Source organism: Scardinius erythrophthalmus, assembly GCF_964197995.2.
Source record: "Scardinius erythrophthalmus genome assembly, chromosome: 7".
In the NCBI taxonomy this organism is placed as follows: Eukaryota; Metazoa; Chordata; class Actinopteri; order Cypriniformes; family Leuciscidae; genus Scardinius; species Scardinius erythrophthalmus.
The window spans coordinates 19,556,704-19,569,588 of NC_138227.1; the positions used below are offsets into that span (position 1 = coordinate 19,556,704).

The 12,885-nt window shown below is 39.2% G+C and overlaps 1 protein-coding gene across 2 annotated transcripts in view; it reads right to left on the minus strand.

The window, feature by feature from the left end:
• dph1 (diphthamide biosynthesis 1) overlaps positions 1-12,885 on the minus strand; it is a 114,409-nt gene that overhangs the window by 44,720 nt on the left and 56,804 nt on the right. The gene's annotated exons all lie outside the window — the stretch shown is intronic.

Sequence of the window (12,885 nt, forward strand, 5' to 3'; positions counted from 1 at the left end):
GTCCACACAGTTGGCAGATCAATCACTCTCAAGCGGAAATGTCACTCAGACAACCATGTCTCCAGTTAAGTGGGCTCCCGCTAGCTGTAAACTGATGCACTCTGTGCAGTCTGGAAAAAAAACAAACATCCAGAATAACCTTCAGAGACAACAAAGTGCTGGACAATGATTAACATAAAAACTTCACTGATGGTCAAGGGTCAAGTTCCACGCTAAAGTTAATAGCTAGGGGTTTGCTGCAAGTTAGGGGTTTGCTGCAAGTAGTAAGCTGGTGACCAAGAGATTGCAAGTGGTGCTATGCATGAGCTATCACCATTGAGAAAGTCACTAAACTTGTGCCTGGTTAATTAACACTGTGCCATAACCAATGATGTCTAAAAAAATCTGGAAAAAGCTGTCTGTTAGCATGTTAGCATTCCCAATTATCCAAATTGCACTTGCCCGGTGCAAAACCCCTCAGAAATGTGTCTGTTTACATTGGAAGCAAAAATGCTAACAATGTGACACATTAACAGCCAATCAAGACAAAATGTATGTTTTTATGTGGAGCAGAATTATGGACCAATTAGATTTTATATTTTTTAATTACCCTGCACACATTTTCAGTAGTATATGTATGTATATGAAACACAATATATGTTTCACAGAATTCACAACCAAGTGTCATAGAAAATGTTTAAATCAGCAAAGCATAAAAATAAAATGCATGTATATGATCAGAAAATGTGAGATATAGCACTGCCACTGACCCAATAAGGCCAGTAACCCCAAACTCTCACACTGGCCCGCATTCTTAAAAAATACATATGTAAAGAGTTGAATAAGTATACTATGAAAATATAGATATTCAGACGCAGCTTGAGAGGAGACTTGCATATAATGCAACTGATGCAATAACTTGTGCTGTTTGTTACCGATATGCAAAAAAACAACAGCTACAGTAAGTAAAAAACTATGTACTATTTATATCTAAAAATTTAATTTAAGCATTAATTCACCGTTCACTCACTGGCTGATGTGTAAAACATTAGACTCTGAATGTAAGAATTTAAGTGTCTGCTAAATTACTTTTTACTATGCAACTTCCTAAAAAAAGTGACTGAAGGACATTACTGAGCCTCCATGTCCAGTAAAGCCCACTCTTAAGAAATGCTGCAACAAATTGTCCTTGGCTTCCTTCTTTCACTTTGTAGGACAATGACAAGCATCCCAGAAAGGTGGATCTCTGAGGAGCTGTTTGAAGAGCCAACGATCTGTTTTTGTTTGCTTCGGCAGGGGTTGTGTTAAGTGTTAGCACATCTATTGACTGGCTCACTGCTGCTGCCTCTCCTCTGTGTGAAATTTAAATGCAGGATAAACATGAGACCGGAGCACATAAATTATGAGTGAGAAAAACGAGAGAGAATGAATATGCGAGGAGAAGAAAGGAGGGAAAAAGAGAGTAGAGGCTGTTGTATGGGAAGCTGGCTGTCTGGAAGCAGACACATTTAGGACAGGAATTATTAATAGAACACAGGCACATTTTCTATATTTTTTAACACACACACACACACACACACACACACACACACACACACACACACACACACACACACACACACACACACACACACACACACACACACACACACACACACACACACACACACACACACACACACACACACACACACACACACACACACACACACACACACACACACACACACACACATCTAAACCCCTCCACACCCCTCCACCTGATTCACCTTCTAAACTGAGACTGAGCTCTCTTAAAGTGGCCAATACAACAACATGGCACATTGTACAGTCTGTACTGATCACTCTGTCTGGACTGTTCACGGGACTTTTTCCTCAGTTTATCAGTTTATTATGTAGTCATTTACCTCTATTGTGAGCCAAGCACACCATCTGAAGTCAACTTTTTTTTTTTTTTTGCCCAACATGTCCTGGTTATATTTCACCAAAAAGGGTCAATTGCAAATTTATTTCTAGATAGATGTAGCATCTGAATATATTAGATGTGCATTTATTCTATGCAATCTTCTGGTCTTTGAGCGCCTATGCTTGCGCCACTGTAGTCAAGCACATGATCGACCGAGAAAAAACGTTTTATGTGGATTTATTGGCTAATAAATATCTAATTAAATAACATAAGTAACATTTTTTTTTTGCAATCAAAACTGTGAATTTTGCCAAAAGGCAATGGGTTTGCAGAACTGATTGCACACATTTTTTACTGCAATAGATTTAACAAATACATGAATATAATTAGAATCACCACTGAGAATAATGGGACTACAAAAAACAAAAAAAATGCATTATGGTAATGAAAACTAAATTCTAGGTGCTTAAGTGTTTTATTGTCATGAAAACAAAATCAATGTTTTATAGTATACATATTATACATTTTTATTTTCCTTCATATATATATATATATATATATATATATATATATATATATATATATATATATATATATATATATATATATATATATATATATATATATATATATGTGTGTCTATGTGTGTGTGTGTGTGTGTGTGTGTGTGTGTGGGTGAGTGTGTGTGTGAGTGTGAGTGTGTGTGTGAGTGTAAAAATTAAGGAATATAAAAATGTATAATGCGTATACTATAAAACAAACTGTGCCTGCATGCCACACACACCTATCGTCTCTTCATAACACACTGCCTGTGTTTGCGTCTCATGCATGGCTTACTTCGGTAACCCAGTGCCCCCAAACACACCCTCTCTCTTCACACACAGTTATTCTCATGTGAAGGACGCAGGCAAGTAGCCATTGCTTGTAAAGCTGAGAGAGATGGATGAGGAGAGCTCATCTGGTAAATAAATATTTGCTGTGGTAGATTTGATTCGCTCATCCTTTCTCTCATCAAGGTCCCCCTCTCTTTCTGCCCATCTGCTGCACGTTTGCGCAAAAACATTCATGAGTGGGTGGAATCATCACCAGCCCAAAACGATAAGATACAAACTAATTAAATGGTTCAGAACAGTACATATACAGTGGCACCAAAAGTATTTGGAAACTTAAGTCACACTGTCAAACTGTAGCACTGCACAGAGAAGACACACTGAAAACTCACAGTATCAAAATCCCATTCCTCATGTTGAACATAAGACATGGATGAGGAGAGGTTGACTGTGGATGTTCAGAAGCAGAGAGTATATGAAAAATCTCTAAAGTTCCATGAAATTCACAATTTAAAGGGACAGTTTACTGAAAAAAAAGTTGATACTTTGAAGCAGGGCCGTGACAACCATTGACAAAATGTTATATTCTTGACATTGTTCTTTTGCACTCCATTGTTGTAAGGATGACAAAAAGTTTTGAAAGAGCATCAGCACTCTAACTGCGCTCGTCAATGTCAAAATGACTGAAATGGCCAATTAAATCAAAGGAGGCGGACCTTACCGTTCACAGAAGACAAGTGCGAATTCCAATGTGACACTTTCATTTAACAGCGAAAGAGGCCGAGGTAAGCCGTAAGTTGCTAAACATTTAATATCTGACAACTGTTTTATGATAGAAAAGTTCAACAACCAACAGAAATATGTAGTGATGCAAACTACTCAACTCTTCTATGAAATTTCGTCACTTTGAATTGAAAATATGCTATAATTTTAATCATGTAATTCATGACTGAATGTGACAAGACAATAAATGTTTTGTGTTTCTGATGAGTGAATGTGTACATATTTTTAAATACAATTTTATTTGCAAATAGTTTAAATCAATTACTTCACAATTAGGCCTAAAAAAATATTTTATGTATCATTAATATTTCTATTTCCTTAAATCCCTTTTAATCCTATGATTATTTAATTCCTTTACAATAAAAAGACCAATACCCCCCTACGATTAATTTTAGATTTGTTTAAATATAATGAAATATATACTGAAAAAATTATAATCTAAACACTTTTGTTTTTGCCCCCATTTCTTATGAGCTGAACTCAAAGATCTAAGACTTTTTCTATGTACACAAAAGGCCTATTTCTCTCAAATATTGTTCACAAATCTGTCTAAATCTGTGTTAGTGAGCACTTCTCCTTTGCTGAGATAATCCATCCACCTCACAGGTGTGGCAAATCAAGATGCTGATTAGACAGCATGATAATTGCACAGGTGTGCCTTAGGCTGGCCACAATAAAAGGCCACTCTAAAGCCTGTTTTATACTTCTGCGTCGAACTAACGCCATAGCTACGTCGTAGGCTGTGTGTAGCGCGCATACCCTTCGGTGTACCCTGACGTGCACCTCTCCAAAAATGTAACAACGCGTCAACTCTACGCGGACACAAGCGCTGTGATTGGTCTGCTAGAACCCCTCCCTCGGGTTTCACATGCTCCCTCTGCAAGTGTAATTGCGCGTCAACGCCGACAACTACGCAGAAGTATAAATGAAAACCAACGCGTTGCCTACAGCGTAGAGGCTTCGGCGTAGGTCCGACGCAGAAGTATAAAACAGGCTTAACATGCACAGCACATCAGCACAATGCCACAGATGTCGCAAGTTTTGAGGGAGCATGCAATTGGCATGCTGACTGCAGGAATGTCCAACAGAGTTGTTGCTCGTGAATTGAATGTTAATTTCTCTACCATAAACCATCTCCAAAGGCGTTTCAGAGAATTTGTCAGTACATCCAACCGGCCACACAACTGCAGACCACGTGAAACCACACCAGCCCAGGACCTCCACATCCAGCATCTTCACCTCCAAGATCATCTGAGACCAGCCTCCCGGACAGCTGCTGCAACAATCGGTTTGCATCACCAAAGAATTTCTGCAAAAATTGTCAGAAACCGTCTCAAGGAAGCTCATCTGCATGCTCGTCGTCCTCATCGGGGTCTCGACCTGACTGCAGTTTGTCACCGTAACCGACTTGAGTGAGCAAATGCTCACATTTGATGGCTCCTGGCACTTTGGAGAGGTGTTCTCTTCACGGATGAATCCCAGTTTTCACTGTACAGGGCAGATGGCAGGCAGCGTGTATGGCGTCATGTGGGTGAGCGGTTTGCTGATGTCAACGTTGTGGATCGAGTGGCCCATGGTGGCGGTGGGGTTATGGTATGGGCAGGCGTATGTTATGGACTATGAACACAGGTGCATTTTATTGATGGTATTTTGAATGCACAGAGATACCGTGACGAGATTCTGAGGCCCATTGTTGTGCCATTCATCCGCAACCATCAACTCATGTTGCAGCATGATAATGCACTGCCCCATGTTGCGAGGATCTGTACACAATTCCTGGAAGCTGAAAACATCCCAGTTCTTGCATGGCCAGCATACTCACCAGACATGTCACCCATTGAGCATGTTTGGGATGCTCTGGATCGGCGTATACGCCAGTGTGTTCCAGGTCCTGCCAATATCCAGCAACTTCGCACAGCCATTGAAGAGGAGTGGACCAACATTCCACAGGCCACAATCAACAACCTGATCAACTCTATTCGAAGGAGATGTGTTGCACTGCGTGAGGCAAATGGTGGTCACACCAGATACTGACTGGTTGTCAGACCCCCCGGACCCCCCCAATGCAGTAAAACTGCACATTTTAGAGTGGCCTTTTATTGTGGCCAGCCTAAGGCACACCTGTGCAATAATCATGCTGTCTAATCAGCATCTTAATATGCCACACCAGTGAGGTGGATGGATTATCTCAGCAAAGGAAAAGTGCTCACTAACACAGATTTAGACAGATTTGTGAACAATATTTGAGAGAAATAGGCCTTTTGTGTACATAGAAAAAGTCTTAGATCTTTGAGTTCAGCTCATGAAAAATGGGGGCAAAAATAAAAGTGTTGCGTTTATAATTTTCGTTCATCCTTCAGATTCCTTCAGATTTTTTGTTTATCTTTTAGAGTTAGACGGTCAAGGCAATAGTCTTTGCCTTGACAAACTTTACATTTCTAGTTAAAAATGACACTTACCGTAGTTATATTTCTTCAAATTTAAATAGATTTTAATCTACTTAATTAAATGCAAATTGTAATCACAACTTTAAATTCGGTTTGCCACTTCAATTCAAATTCAATGCCTTACACACAGCACACATAAGCAGGATCCAAATATAAATTCTGGCAAATCTGTCGCTGGTAACGATGACTACCCCAGCCTGCGGCAACAAAACACGTGCAAAACCTCATTGTCAGGTTTCCTTATTTGCGCAGTGTATCCGATTAACAGACTAAGGGGGCTTGCGGATGAAAAACGGAAATACATTAATATAAACTCCGAGTGTCAGATTACTGGAGCTTGTGCAAGAGCGAGATATAGTGCTTTCTACCTGGGAATGACGCTGTAATTATTGGAACAGGAGTGTGGATCAAGTTCGTGCTCCCGCTGGGACTGAGGCTCAGAACGAGTAAGATGAGGGGTTTTAGTCATGATTAGTGCTTTGCACGCCCCTCCAAATGCTGACCGCAGGATAGAAGAGTCACTGTCAGATATGGGCCCCGGTCTGCTTGTTACTGAAGCTCTGCTATTCTTCCATCGAAATCAAATCCACTCTCTCCCTCTTTCAATCATGTTATCTGGCTCCAGCTACATCTGAGCTGAAATGTCATTAAGATGCAATTAAGATGTAGAAATGTCTGTGATCTCAATAACAGGGCTTGTTAATTAGTGTCTCTGTAGCAGCCAGTTTGCACACAAAACAGTCAGCCAGCGACACACTCACACAGAGCGGATCATAATAAAACAAAGTGAATAATAAAATGTATAACAAAAGTAATAAATTATATATTGAAAAAATACATACCATAATCATAAAAGTGTTTAATTTGTGCTTTAAATCCTAGATTTTCAGACATTTGGACTCAGCCAAGGCCTGGGACTCCCTGTCAATGTGATTGTTATTGAATGGTCTAGTTTCTCTCTGACAAATTCTCATAAACTCTACAAACAGTTCATGTGTCTGTCTCTCTGTCATGTCTCCCTTCCTCCTGTCTCAGAGTCATGCTCCTGCAGGACCGGTCAGCGTCTCTGTGTGTGTCTCACTCTCTCAGTTAATGAACATTAGGGTGTGCTGTGTCTAGAAGCGGATCCATCCGTTTCAAGCTTTTCCTCCTGTCTCTCAGAGGTGAAATCTTTACTTGGCTTTGACAGGACTTTCATCAAAGCTCAGCGTGAGCGAGGGGCTGCTGGCTCAAAGCTCTCCTGTTTGTGAACGCTGGAAGAAAACAGATATTTCTCTTTGGCTACTTAATCAAAGCCTTCAAAAGCAAATGATTTCAAATAAAATGTGCCTTTTTATGACCGGTAACTGTATAGAGTATAGCAGCCAAACAGAGCTAGAGAAGTGATAATTATAATTATAAAAGGATATTTTCGGAAGACATGAGAAATAGAGCCAAGTTATGACTTTAAGATCTTTAATCTTTAATGTTTGAATCATAATCCCTTATCATGAAACATGCAAAGCTCAAATTTTGATTATTGAATAGTGTGAACAAACAGGCCGCACACATGACGCATCAGTGTTATAAAGACACAGTAGAGGCATTTGCCAGTCCAGCTGCTTTTCTATGCTGTGAAAGAACGCTTTTGGAAGAGAGTTCCATTCTAGAACCGTGGAATTACTTCCCTCTCATTTATATCACTGTCAAACATATTAAAATTTTACATTGCCAACACAGACTCACCATATTTACACAAAACAGATACAAATCTAGATATCCAAATCCATCCCAATTATGAGATATTGGACCCATAATGTATGTGGATACTTAAATCAAACTTAAAAACATATGTATTCACAATAGCAATCTTTTTAAACAAAGTCGCATTTGTTTTATGAAAAGATTGCACAAGTACACTCTTCGATGAAAATAATGAAATAGCTTTTAAAACACAACAAAACATAACAAAACCAAAACAACCTAATAAAAGCAGAGGGGAAAAACTACCCTGTGTGAACTTGAGGGGAAGTAACTAAATACATCTAAAAAAGCACTTTGACACCAGTTGGTTATAAATCAAAAATGGCTCAGAAAAGGGAAGTTAATTCTAAGAACAGATCTATCATCATTGTTTGTAAATGCCTCGTTAACTAATGCAATGATATTCGTTGATTTTTAAAGTCCCACTGCAGTCAATAATTGTATCCCTTAAAACTAATGTTTGATAGTCAAAATGGCATATTTAAACATTTTTTTTCCCTGTGAAAATAATTTCTTCATGTCTTAAAATAGCTTGAATGTAACTCTACACCCTTGCTTAATTTAGTACATGCGATTCATGAATATGCAAATTAGTCCCGCCTCCACTCACTCGCACCAGCTCAGACTACCTGATACACTTGCTCAACTGTAGTAAATGCTACACAATGGTAAGTGGAAAAATTGGTTTATTCAGCCATATATGTTTAAACCATAAACTGATTCAGAAGAAGAGAAAGAGCGAATTATACAGGGTCGTCTACAAGTAGGTGTATCAGAATTGTTGTTTTGTGTATCGTTCTCTAAAACGTCGGACACATAACGGTAATTGATATGATTAGCCCTTGGCTTGACTATGTTAACTTAATAAACAGCTAAAAATGTATTGTAATCATGTTCCCGCTCCCCATCTGAGAGTCAGACACGCATTAGTAACGCTTTCATAGAAAGTCAGTGGAGAAAAGCTTTGCCCCAAACGTTGAAGGGATTGGTTACATGTTTGTGACGGTAGGAAAAGGGGGCGGTTTCAGACTACGTTTTTGAGACTGTCTTTGGTACACTGAAATTTTAAAGAGAAAATACTCAGCAATGGTGTCGACTGATGAACTTGGTTTGCCTTAAAGCATGAAAAGCCCTTGTGTTGTGTCAGGTTGTGGATGAAAGCCCAGAACACAAGCCCCTGAGTGATTCAACACTGCACCCTCTGCCCTGTTTCAATAACTCAGATTGTGTGTGCTTGTGTGTTTAGCCTCTCACATCACTGAGCTCAGTTAACATAAAGACTAATATTAGATCAGCGACGAGGGGTTGTCACAGAAAACCGTCCCTTTGGACTTTCCATATCCCATCCCTGTTCCCCCAGTCTACAAACTACTCCTGAACCACTTAGCAGAGCACAATACACACCAGCCCACACAAATCACATTACCTATACCTTCTCAACCTACACAACAGAAAGAAACTGCCCTAAATCTGCTCTGCAAAGCCATAAAAGTCCTTATTAGCAAAGCTACTGTGCTTATTTCTCCTTTTCGACATGATACGACCCGACCAGTGTCAGCGTGATTTATGAAAGCAAGAATATTCTAATTGTCCAGCTGTGTGCCTCTGTGGACTGAGGTTTTCTCAGACTAACTCAGGAGCTGAGATAATGTGCGAGGGTGTACAAGATGAGCGGGTATGTGTTTTGCTCATTTGATGAAAAGCCTGAAAAGCTGGCCTCAAAACCGCTTAGTGGTTTTCTTCCTGTGTGAGCAGGTCTCGGTGTCTGGAGGGGATGCATCATTGGCTGTGTGACACCGTCTATGAAATCCTGTTAGTGCCACTTCAGGGCAGAAATCAGCCCAGGAGAGAGACGCTCTGTTGAGGATGCCAGGATGCCCGTCCCACAACACCCTCAGGCCTCCCACACACACTCCTGATATGGAGGCATGACCTGAATTGAACTGTCTCTGAGCTAGTATTTCAGAGTGCCTTTGTTAAGAGTACAAGAACTGATTTGTTAAATTATTATTTAATATTTTTAGAATTTATTAACGATTAAAGGGGGGGTGAAATGCTATTTCATGCATACTGAGTTTTTTACACTGTTAAAGAGTTGGATTCCCATGCTAAACATGGACAAAGTTTCAAAAATAAAGTTGTACGTTTGATGGAGTATTTCTGTACCAAAAATTCTCCTTCCGGTTTGTCACAAGTTTCGGAAAGTTTTTTCGAGTATGGGCATGTGTGACGTCAGATGGGGCGGAATTTCCTTATACGGGTCCTAAGGGCACTTCTCCCGGAAGGGCGCGCGCGCACCCGTAGACCAGAGAGAGAGAGCGAAAGCAGTACGCACATCAAAGTGCTGTGCTCTGCTTTACGGAAGTATTTGCCGGATTTGCAGATCGTCTAATGCTTAAGGATGGAGCAGTCCCAACGATAAAGGTTCACGGTCGTGCGTTGGAACCGCAGGCGGTGAGTAAAACTGCTTCAAATGTCAGTGTGTTGTTAGCTATCGGCGCGTAAGCACAGCAAGTAAACAACATGATCACATATAGTTAATGTATCTATGGAGCATGCGATGTATGGTGTGTGTGTTTAAATACATTTGTTTAGCTGGCCACTGTAGGTGTCTGTTTGTTTATTGTAAAACCACTCCAAACAACAATACACAAAGAGTGTGAAAATATGTTGAAATAAATGAATTATTTCATAATAAACCTAGGGGGCCGTTCACACAAAGCGCGCTTCTTCATTGAAATGCGCTACTATTCCATTGTTTTTCTATGAAAATACTAGTCTGATGTGCAAAAATGTTCCGCTTGCTACTGCTAAGTCACATACAATAATCCATAAACCAATTCATGTGTTCATAAACCACGAGTAAACACACACAAATGTTGTAAAACTCGCGCATGACATGGTGTTCTAAAAACACTGCGCTCAAGTTAAAATCATTTCTACTTTTAAAAAACTCTTGAGACCTCGTGTTTTTCCCCCATTTCACTGCCCATCTCATGTTTTTCTAAGCAAAAACGCGTTCTGTACGTATGCTCGTGATTCTTTAGCTCCGCCCACACGGCACGCCTCCAGCCGCTCGGGTTTTTCCGGAAAGACTCGGTACAGCCTATCTTTCTTTTATAAATATAATAAAACTAAAGACTTTTTGGAGATATGAAGGATGCAATACTACTCTATATGCTAAATGCATATCACTCTTCTTCTGAAATCTGAACATATGATAAAGCCAGGTTCAAAATTCACCATGTTTTTATAAAAAAAATGTTGGTGTGCCACACCAAATGATATATGAACAAAAACCTTCAGAATATACATAGGAAAATATTTTGAAGTTCGGTGTATGCATGTGCTACTGAAATGGAGATACTAAAGACTACTAAAGAGAGGAAAAGCTCATTTTGAGAAAACAGCCTTAAAGGGTTAGTTCTCCCAAAAATGAAAATTCTGTCACTAACCCTCATGTCGTTCCAAACCAATAAGGTGAGTAATTAAAGACAGAAATTAATTTTTTAATTACAGAATAAATTATTTTTGGGTGAACTAACCCTTTAAAGGTTTGTATTATAATTTAAGTCTACAGATAGAGAAAGTGTAATAAAATAAACACTTTGTATTTTGGATGTTGTCAGTCCACTAGTCTGAAACAACACATTGTGATGATAATGTGAGACATAAGCCAAATATCCCAAAATGGACCAGTGCATGAAAAAACAATGTGTCTTGCCTTAAATTTATTTTAATTTGTACACATTTTTTTTGTTGCCATTTTTAGTGGAGCTTTCTGATTGAAACATTACCATTACTATCGCTCATAGCATTTGTCTGTTCAATACAACAATGAACCTAACTAACTCATCTCACACCACATAAATAATACCTCAAATCACATGGTGAGCTATTCATTTTCTAAGCAATCTGACAAATTTCGTCTTGCGGACAACAAAATGGGTGAAAAAAAAAAGAGAGACCAGATTCATGTAAGACTCAAAATAAAGACACTCTTTTGACTTGCATCAGTAGGTAACCACCTAGCAAACATCCAGAGATCCTTAGTAACCACCTAGTATTGTCCTAGGAACCACACAGTAAGACATGGTAAAGCATGCAGAAATCTAGCTTACTAGATTTCTAGATTAAAAAACTTACTGCAGGTTAGATTCAAACTCATGATGGCACCCATGAGTACAAGAGCTCAATGCATTTGTGGCATGAATCTGACTATTTTTCTAATTTAATAAGACATGAACACAGCCTTTTTACCGCCCTAATTCAGTCAAGCCAGCGTGCAGTTATATAAACTGGGGGCAGCAAAACGATATGCCGATGCGGTGTCATTTTTATTTTAGTCCTGTTTTTTTTCGTCACCCCAAACCTGTCGAAAGAGCAAGCACAGTGTTCACCGGTTACCACTACAGGATTCCAGCCAGGTCTATGACACGCATCAAATATTTGAGCACTCAGTCTCTCTCGCTTTCTCAGAGACAGTAAAAGTGATGCATCATCTCATGAGAGCAGTAAGAGAGAGGCAGGTGAGCATAGTAGAACAGAAGTGCGCTGGTGCATCAGTACATGAAGAGCTGTCACTACATTCTGTATAGACACACACATACAATTGCATACAAACAGACGTGATGGATGCATGAACATATATGAACAGCCATTATACAATAAATCTCTTACAGAGAAATAAAAATGAAGACAGAATTGAATATGTAACCCAGTTAGTCATCATACAACATATGGTGTGTCATATCTGCTTTGGTGGTAAAATAATTTTATTTTACACTATTCAAAATTTGTATTTAAAACGGCAAAAGTTTAAATCTTCATGAAACAGGAGCTGCGATAAGTCTTTTCTTCCGTATTGTCTATTCTATCCCTATTGTCAGAGTGAAACAGCTTCTCGAACAAGAAAAAAAAAAATGTAGGATGGGATATGATTTTGTCCATCAGGAATTTACTGAATCATTGGATTGTCATGGTTTGTTATTGCTGTGATCTCATGTGAGTGACAGATTGTCCTGCCCTCGCACCAATAAACACGTCTTCAGAGAAGGGATGTTGTTGCAAGAGGGACGGAAGGTATTTTGATTAAAGATTATCAGGGCACAATTTAAAAAAATCATTACAATAAATACTGCAAAATTCCATAAAAAAAGACTTCACTGTGATTTTAAACCACTACATCTATACTAAA